Source organism: Denticeps clupeoides, chromosome 12 (genome assembly GCF_900700375.1).
Source record: "Denticeps clupeoides chromosome 12, fDenClu1.1, whole genome shotgun sequence".
NCBI classification, from domain to species: Eukaryota; Metazoa; Chordata; class Actinopteri; order Clupeiformes; family Denticipitidae; genus Denticeps; species Denticeps clupeoides.
In genome coordinates, this window is record NC_041718.1 from 14,878,993 (window position 1) to 14,887,512 (window position 8,520).

At 39.8% G+C, this 8,520-nt stretch overlaps 1 long non-coding RNA gene across 1 annotated transcript; it reads right to left on the reverse strand.

The window, feature by feature from the left end:
- Positions 1-597: 597 nt before the first annotated feature.
- On the reverse strand, positions 598-6,659 carry LOC114800810 (uncharacterized). The gene is made up of 3 exons (XR_003751437.1): positions 6,609-6,659; positions 1,652-1,819; positions 598-1,560 (listed from the first exon to the last, which is right to left on the reverse strand). It is a non-coding gene; the product is annotated as an uncharacterized LOC114800810 (long non-coding RNA).
- Positions 6,660-8,520: the final 1,861 nt, after the last annotated feature.

The window sequence follows — 8,520 nt, forward strand, 5'->3', positions numbered from 1 at the left end:
GCTGTGCATCAAACTCTTCCTTTATTTTCTCACACATTTTGACAAACAACATAACTGAAAATGCATTAGCTGTAGAATCAGATTGGAAGTGCTTCAGGATCATGTTTTTTTTGCCTCACTATTGTGGTGGCCACAAAATTAGAACCCACGGTCATTTTAGTTCTGCTTAATTCTTAGTATAGATGTTTATATTGCTGCTGTGGTACATGGGAGCAAAAGACTTGAATTTCTAAGGTAGTTTGAGCTTTTAGGTGGGGTTATAATGCCAGAAAGGTCAAAAGTCATTGGATAGGAGATGAAGTGCATCATGTATTAATGTTCGAAATAATCTAGTAGAAGGTATTTTCTTTAAACACAGAAAGGATTTATTTCAAGATGTTTTGTAAGCATGAGAAGAACAGCTGTTAAAAATAATTATGGAAATTCATGACCAACAATAATCCAACTCAAGACACCAGTTGTGCATAAGGTAATACTCAATGGCTGCTTCTAAAATATTGTTAATTTGTTGTTGTTAATCCCATTGGATAAATGTATTATTGTCTTTTACAGACTTGGAGAAGAAAAACTAGAATCTTTCTTAAGTTTGATGATGCAGTGGTGAAAGTCACTAATTATGACAATAATAATCAAATAGCATATGCTTCATATTTTAGAAAATTAATTGCTTTAGAATACCATCTGTCTTGGCGCTTCAAAACGAACATTTTTTTTTCTATTTTTTACTTGCCATCCTGTTATCATGTGGAATAACTATGACAGGGTGGAGTTGAAGAAACGAGCCGTGGACTACAGTATACAGTAGGTGGGACACTGATCTCAAACCAATCATTGCAGAGAACGAAACAACACCCAACCGATTTCATCAAACAAGAAGGGGCACACAGAGCACCCGGCCACAAATGTTCTTCACTGCAGATGATTGCAGGAATTTAATATGGAAGAGGGGTGTGGGTGGAGGGGAGCTCATACAAAAACAAATTCCTTTGCACCATCTTCAATGATGCTGCATCTGCTGCGATTCGAGACAGAGGGAGAGAAAGAAAAAAGATTGAAGTAACCTCTGTCACAGTGCTGCTCATCCTTCGTGTAAGCTCTGTGTAAACATGCTCCATTGAAGAACAGCAGTGGTGGTGCAGTGTTTGAACTGGTAGATTGAATTTTTGCCGACTTGTTTGTGCTTGAGTATGGGGAGGGGCTCTAAAATGAAACAACAGTCATTCAAATAAATGGCCTTTTGGCCACCATTTACAAATGTATAAGTTTACAATTTACATTGGAAGGCTTGTACGTTTATTTAAAGAAGTCTGCTGTTCCATGAATGGCAGTGTCACGCCCCCGGGGGATGGTGAGGAAACGACAGACTGAGGGTTGAACAAAAAAATAACAGTTTATTTTTGTTGGGAAAACACAAGGGGAATCAATAAGAGGAAAGAACAAATCCACCATGCCGCATGCTGAAGGAGGATTGTCTATGTCAGCGGGGTGTGCCGAGGTTCACAGCCAGTTAGTCACGATACCCACGATTAAACGTCCACCAAGAATTTCACCTTGGAATGCCTGTACAGAGAGGTACAGGGAGTCCTTGTGGCTACGCACAATCCTGTATGGTACATAAACAGTCACTGACAATAAAGAATGCAACACATACCGGGATGGTGAAATGTGGAATGGGTGGAAAAAATCTCAGGATTCATGTTGGAGGACAGCTCTGCAGACTCCAGATCACACAAAACTTATGTTGGGAAGTGGATGAGTCACAACAAGCTGCACCTGATGCTGGTTACACCTTGCTGATCCCTATCTCTGCCAAAGGGACCTGGAGAAGGAAAAGGAACAATCTGCAAGTGCAAGAGTGGTAACAGCAAGTGCACACTATGGGATTAGGCAGATCATTTTTTTGTGAATGCTACAGCACCTTAATTGATATGGGTTATGAAACTGACATTATTTGTACGCAATTTTGTGACCTTTTAGGGATACATCAAATATGCAGCAATTGTGTCTCTATTTCACTTCCGTCTGATTTCAATCAAATAAATAAGAGAGTTACGTCATTGTGAAGTCATTAGCATAATGTATTTTTGTTAAACTTGTAAGACTTAAGGCACAATGGTAAGGTGAGAATCACCCTAAAGGGGAGTCTGCATCATAAAGACAAAGAGTATTGTAGATGAGAAATTAATGAAAACAAAGCAAATTTAGTCCGGAACATAGAAGACAATTAATTTTACTTATGCTTCAAGATGTGCAAATTGCTGCCTTTATAATGTTTATGCCTCTTATAAACATTGACTGAAGTTTACTGAAATTAAACAACCTGAGCATACATCATTCACAGAAAAAAAGCAGGAAAAGCAGTTGGCCCACATTTATTTTCATTACTATTCATGGAAGGAAACTGTCTATTGTGATTATTGAAAATGTTATTTTATTTCATGCAAGAAACAAAAATACTATCATGTTTTGGTTTATGTGCACCATTATCCTGCTGATATTGTATGTCCCTGCTTGAAGTTCATGTCAAAGACATGAATGGGTGTAAAGCAGCCAAGTCTCTCATATCAATCTTCAGTGATATTTTGATCTTTGATTCTTAATTTAAAAAAGCATATATGCATAAAGTACATCTTATACTATAGTTAATATAGTATAGTATAGTATAACTTTTATAGGCATTTTAATTTGTACCCCTTTGCAACACATGCTACTTTTGGCCTGAAGTAATCAACCATATGTGGTCAGGATGAATTATTCAATACAGTACTGTACTGATTGCCAAGCTCCGAATCATCACTGGATATAAACTGCTAGCTGAAATCATATGCAAGTGAAATAGCACTTAAATATTATTATTGGGGAATCTAAAAGTCATGATGGATATGACAAGAATGCCATCAGATTCTCTTTATCTTCGCATCCTTTGGGATATCTGCTAAGCAGACTAATGGGCAAAAATATGCTAGCGTTAAATATGACAAGAGAATGACAGTTCATTTAGATGGTGAGAATCACTGGTGGGATTTCTGCAGGAGTGCCACCAAGCCCTGATAATGCTTGTTGGGATATCAGCTGACAAACCGCCTTTTGGTACCCAGTATTTGGGGTGGTGGCATCGATTTTAGACATGGGAAACATTTCCCTTCGATACGCATAAGACTCTGCCCACCATTTCTCTGTTGTACATTTTTTCAAGAGGTTTGTCTTTGATTGCTGTTTTTTTGTGTGTGACATCAGCAGCAGGGACATTTAGCACTGAGCATTTTACGTCGTTGGGACAGAGTCCCCAGAGTGGCAGGATGGACCAGCCAGTAATGGTTTTCTGAAATGGTTTTCCAACAGACTTGAAGGAGTTCCCAGAGGTGTTTAGCACTTGTTGGCCCATTTGCCTTCACTCTGTGGTCCAACTCACCACAAACCATCTTGATTGGGTTCAGGTTCGGTGACTGTGGAGGCCAGGTCTCCACTTTTTATTAAGTACATAACTCCACATGTGTTCATTCATAGATTTGATGCCTTCAGTGAGAATCTACCAGTGTAAATGGTCATGAAAATAAAGAAAACACATTGAATGAGAAGGTGTGTCCAAACTTTTGGCCTGTATTCGATATTCATTTAACCAGCTAGTCATTTTACTGTTATTCTTTAACTTCAAACCATATTTAAATACTGGTACATAATCCATTTTCTTGCAATAAATAAGTAGCATCTAGATCAAGCTTGGTTGTGGCACCATCATACAATAGGGTTGCACTGATTTACATTTACGGCATTTGGCAGACGCCCTTATCCAGAGCGACTTACAACGTGCTTTCAAGAAACAGAGGTAGGATGTGTTAAGACAAGAAGACATATTGTAATGACCCACTAAAAGCATTGACTTCACTCTTGAAGAAAACATAAGCGGTGGTCACAAGGAATATCTCAAAAGGACCTGGGTACTGGTCTTTGCCAAAATGAACAGAACAATACAGTGAAAAAACTAAAAATCCCAATGGGCAAAAGTGCCCGAGCTTCATCCAAAAGACCCACTGTGGTAATCAAAGCACTAATGAAAAGGTGCACACACAGTGCGTTTTTTGTGGGGTCTGAAATCATTTGCAAACTCTTATTAAAACTCTCACCATGGATTTTTTATGATTTTGGTCCCCGAGCAGACCAATTTGCAGACATTTCTTTTTTTTTATGAGGATATGATCGTGATTAACAATCTCAGTTACACAAAAGTCTGACCCCACTCAGAGCCCATGAGTGGTGCATGTTACTTGAATATCTTTGGCAAGTATTTTGCAAGAATTGCTGTGGTAGTGTAGCATTTAAGGGAATCAAAAGGTTGCCGGTTCGAATCCCGATCTGCCAAGGTGCTACTGAGCAAAGCATCGTCCCCACACACTGCTCCCCGGGCGCCTGCCATGGCTGCCTACTGCTCACCACGGGTGATGGTTAAAAGCAAAGGACACATTTTGTTGTGTGCACGTGTGCTGTGCTGCAGTGTATCACAATGAAAATCACTTCACTTCACTAATTGTCAGGGTTCATATGTGAAGTTCTGATTATTAAAGCATGAAAATTGCAATAAAATATTTATATTTAACTGTGCTTCAGGTCAAGGTTTTCTGTAATCAGAATAATTTGCTCAACCAAAGAATAGAGATTAGCTGAAGACAGTTCATTCCTTTCACACTAATGTTTAATTTTGTCTTTGCTGCTTACCCTGGCTGACCGCCTGGTCTGTGAGATATTAGAGGCTTTGGTCCGCCGTCCACTTTGGCAAGGCTGATAAAATTATGGTGAAAATTGGATGTGGTCAGTGAGAGACAAGCAGCCTGCAAAATCTGAATTATTCCTCATTTGTACGTAATTTAAATTCTCTCCGCCGGCCATGAAAAGGCTAGTTTTGGCCCCAATAAGGAGATTAAGAGCAAATATAGTTATGTCAAATCACGAGATTGGGTGAGTGCCTTTCACCAGCATGTCAGCTTTAAGTCTAGGACTGTTGCTAGCTTAACTTGGGATTTGCGTCATTTTATTGTAGGGTCTTATGGCTGTCCTTACACGGAATCATTATAAACCTGACATAGAGTGAAATTGAAGTTTAATAGTATCAGAGGCAAAACTCATTCAGGCAGACCGAAAACTGGCAGTTCTTGTCTTTAAATGCACAATTAGTTATGATGAGAACATGTAATACAGTGTGGTTTTGGCATTAATAAAGCATGCTGTCTGAGAAATGGAAATATGTCACAGCCAGATCATTTCGAGTGTGCATAGATGATAAAATTGTAGTTGGACACTTGATTATAGTTTTCAGTCATGTAAACAGCAGCTGTCCTTAAGACATGACCCTTTTATTCCACATACACACTTTAGGCAATGCATATTAGAATTCTAATTTGATTAGAATGGAGTGCATTGATAAAAGAGGCTTTTTAAAAGGGAAAATTACATCGTCCCAGTTTAAATGCGTTCTCAAACGAAGCCCTTATCCTGTCACGGTCTGCCAATAAAGAAGGATTACACAGTTTGAAAGTATATTTTAATATAATGTATGAAAGTCTTAAATTAAGTTGAATAAAAGTTTTAATAATTTTGCATTAGTATGGTTGAATGGGGTGGATCTTAGCATGCCACTGGGAATAAACATCACAGAATCTTCTATGCTCTAAGCAGTAAACACCAGTTTGGAAAAATTATAAAAATTTCTATCTGTCTGTCTGTTCAATACTCATATTTTGAGTCCACACTCATTTTTTAAGATCTTTATCAGCGTTGAAAAAAGAGGCTTATGGGTGGTTGTTTTTACAAATGTTTAATAAAAACTCTTGCTCAGTGAATGTCAATGGATATTTCATGCCGCCCTGAGTCTCTTCTAATGTCACTGATAGTACTTTTTAAAAATGTTGCTCTTCGAAATTAAAAATGTGTTATTTTGTGTTTTACTTCATTGATTGGTGCATTATAAAATAACTTTTCCACTGAAGAAGCCACAAATATTGTGGCTATGGTATATAAGGATGTGGAATTAGTGAGCTGCCAGTAAGTTGACTTTATTATCATATCAGCTATATACGTTTTAGACAGTAAATAGTGAAACAAAATAATGTTTCTCAGGAACCTGGTGCTATGTAACACTTGAACAACTACATTTACAGCATTTATCAGATGCCCTTATCCAGAGCAACTTACAATCAGTAGTCACAGGGACAGTCCCCCCCTGGAGCAACTTAAGTTAAGTGTCTTGCTCAGGGACACAATGGTAGTAAGTGGGGTTTGAACCTGGGTCTTCTGGTTCATAGGCGAGTGTGTTACCCACTAGGCTACTACCACTTAAACAAAGTTACATACTGACATAAAGTGCACTTGTGCGACACAGACAAACTGGGCTACATAAAGTGCAAACAGGGGACACCGAGAGTAACATTTAACATAGAAACATGTCGACAACAATGAGACCAACAGTGCTAAACTAGTAAAATGAATAATAAATTTGCAATATAAAATAATGCAAATATTGCTGTGCAATGTTGAACGGTGCATTCATATATACTATTACAGACAGATTGCAGCTATTTCATAGTCTGGCATTGAGGGCCTGAAAGCTTCGGTACCTTTTTCCGGATGGTAAGAGGGTGAAGAGTGCATGTGAGGGGTGTGTAGAGTTCTTCAGAATGCTGGTGGCTTTCTGAATGCAGCGTGTGTGGTCCATTATGGAGGGAAGAGAGATTTTCTCAGCTGTCTTCACTATCCGCTGTAGGGTCTTGCGGTCTGATATGGTGCAGTTCCCAAACCAAACAGTGATGCAGCTGGTCAGAATGCCCTCAATGGTCCCTGTATAGAAGGTGGTGAGGATGGGTGGTGGGCTTTCCTCAGCCTCTGGAAGTAGCGATGTTTCTGGGCTTTCTTGGATGTTGAGCTGGTGTTGAGATTCCAGGAGTGGTACTCCTGTAAATGAACACAGAGGAACAAGATTCGTCAATGTTAAGTGGAGAGTGGTCCCTCCGTTGTCTTCTGAAGTCAAAATCATTGTTTTGTCTATGTTTAGAAATTTATTGTTGACCTTACACCAGTCCGTCTGTCTTTGCACCTTGTAAGAATGGACATCACGGGAGCCTGCTTTTGCCTTGCATAACAGATGTCTGCAGGGGGAAGTGTGACATTCCTGTGTCGATGGTTGTGCGTGAAGATTCGACACCTGTTTTACATGTCTTTTGTCTGATGGTTACGTGTGAAGTATCAGCCGTCAGGACCGCCCACCCTCTTTGTCTTCCCCAAATGGGAGGCACCGGGGGCGTGACATCAGAAACAACAGGTTCTGATTGGTCAGTGACAACTTCCTGTAGGCCAGTGACAACTTCCTGATTTGTAAAAACAATGAAGACCATGTGGTGTGGGAGAAGAGAATAGAGTGTGTAGAAAAACTCTTTCTCCCTCCACACAAAGACACTGTATTCAACCACTCCAATTTGATGTTACCTGGCAGAAAGAGGCATGGCACAATAGAGGTCAAAAATTAACAGTTTCTAATTTATTAACACCGGTAAATAATTATTGTAGTTACATGTGAATATTGAATGTACAAAGGTACCAAGGTTACAGAGAAAATAAAAATGAGAAGAAAGAGTAAAGAGGGAGAAGAGAAAGAGAGGGGGAGAGAAAGGCTCAGAAGCCTTCCGGCTCCCGATGGAAAACCCCCTGAGCAAGAAGCTCAGAGGTCCCTTTTTCCACATGTGAGCAGACTTTTATACCCCTGGCCTACAGGAAGTTGTCACTGACCAATTAGAACCTGTTGTTTCTGATGTCACGCCCCCGGTGCCTCCCATTTGGGGAAGACAAAGAGGGTGGGCGGTCCTGACGGTCCTGACGGCTGATACTTCACACGTAACCGTCAGACAAAAGACATGTAAAACAGGTGTCGAATCTTCACGCACAACCATCGACACAGGAATGTCACACTTCCCCCTGCAGACATCTGTTATGCAAGGCAAAAGCAGGCTCCCGTGATGTCCATTCTTACAACCTCCTCTCTGTAGCCCGGCTCATGGGTCCTGCTGATGGGACCCACCATGGTCGTGTCATCTGTGAATTTGACGATGTGGTTAGAGCTGTGCATTGCTGCACAGGGTGGAGGGCAGCAGGGTCTTAATATTTTTCATGACCAGCCTCTCGAAGTCCTTCATCATGATGGGTGTAAGTGCAATGGGACGGTAGTCATTGTGACAATGTACAGCATTTTGTACACTGCTTACATCTTTTGAAAAGCTTCCAATGGTTTATTGCTCAATGAAGTTCATACTCATGAGAGATTAAGTTGGTCGAAATTTGGCAATGTTAAGTTCCTTTCGGGGGAAATAGCCGGGGGGAAAGATGCACAAAACGTAGAATATCATGTTGTAACATAGAACACATAATCTTCATGAGTTGCATTTGCAAAAAGATAGCATTATGTTTGTTTTTCAAAAGGCATGTTGACTGTGGTAATAATGCTTATTGTTTAATTATAATAAAATTGAATTATAACAA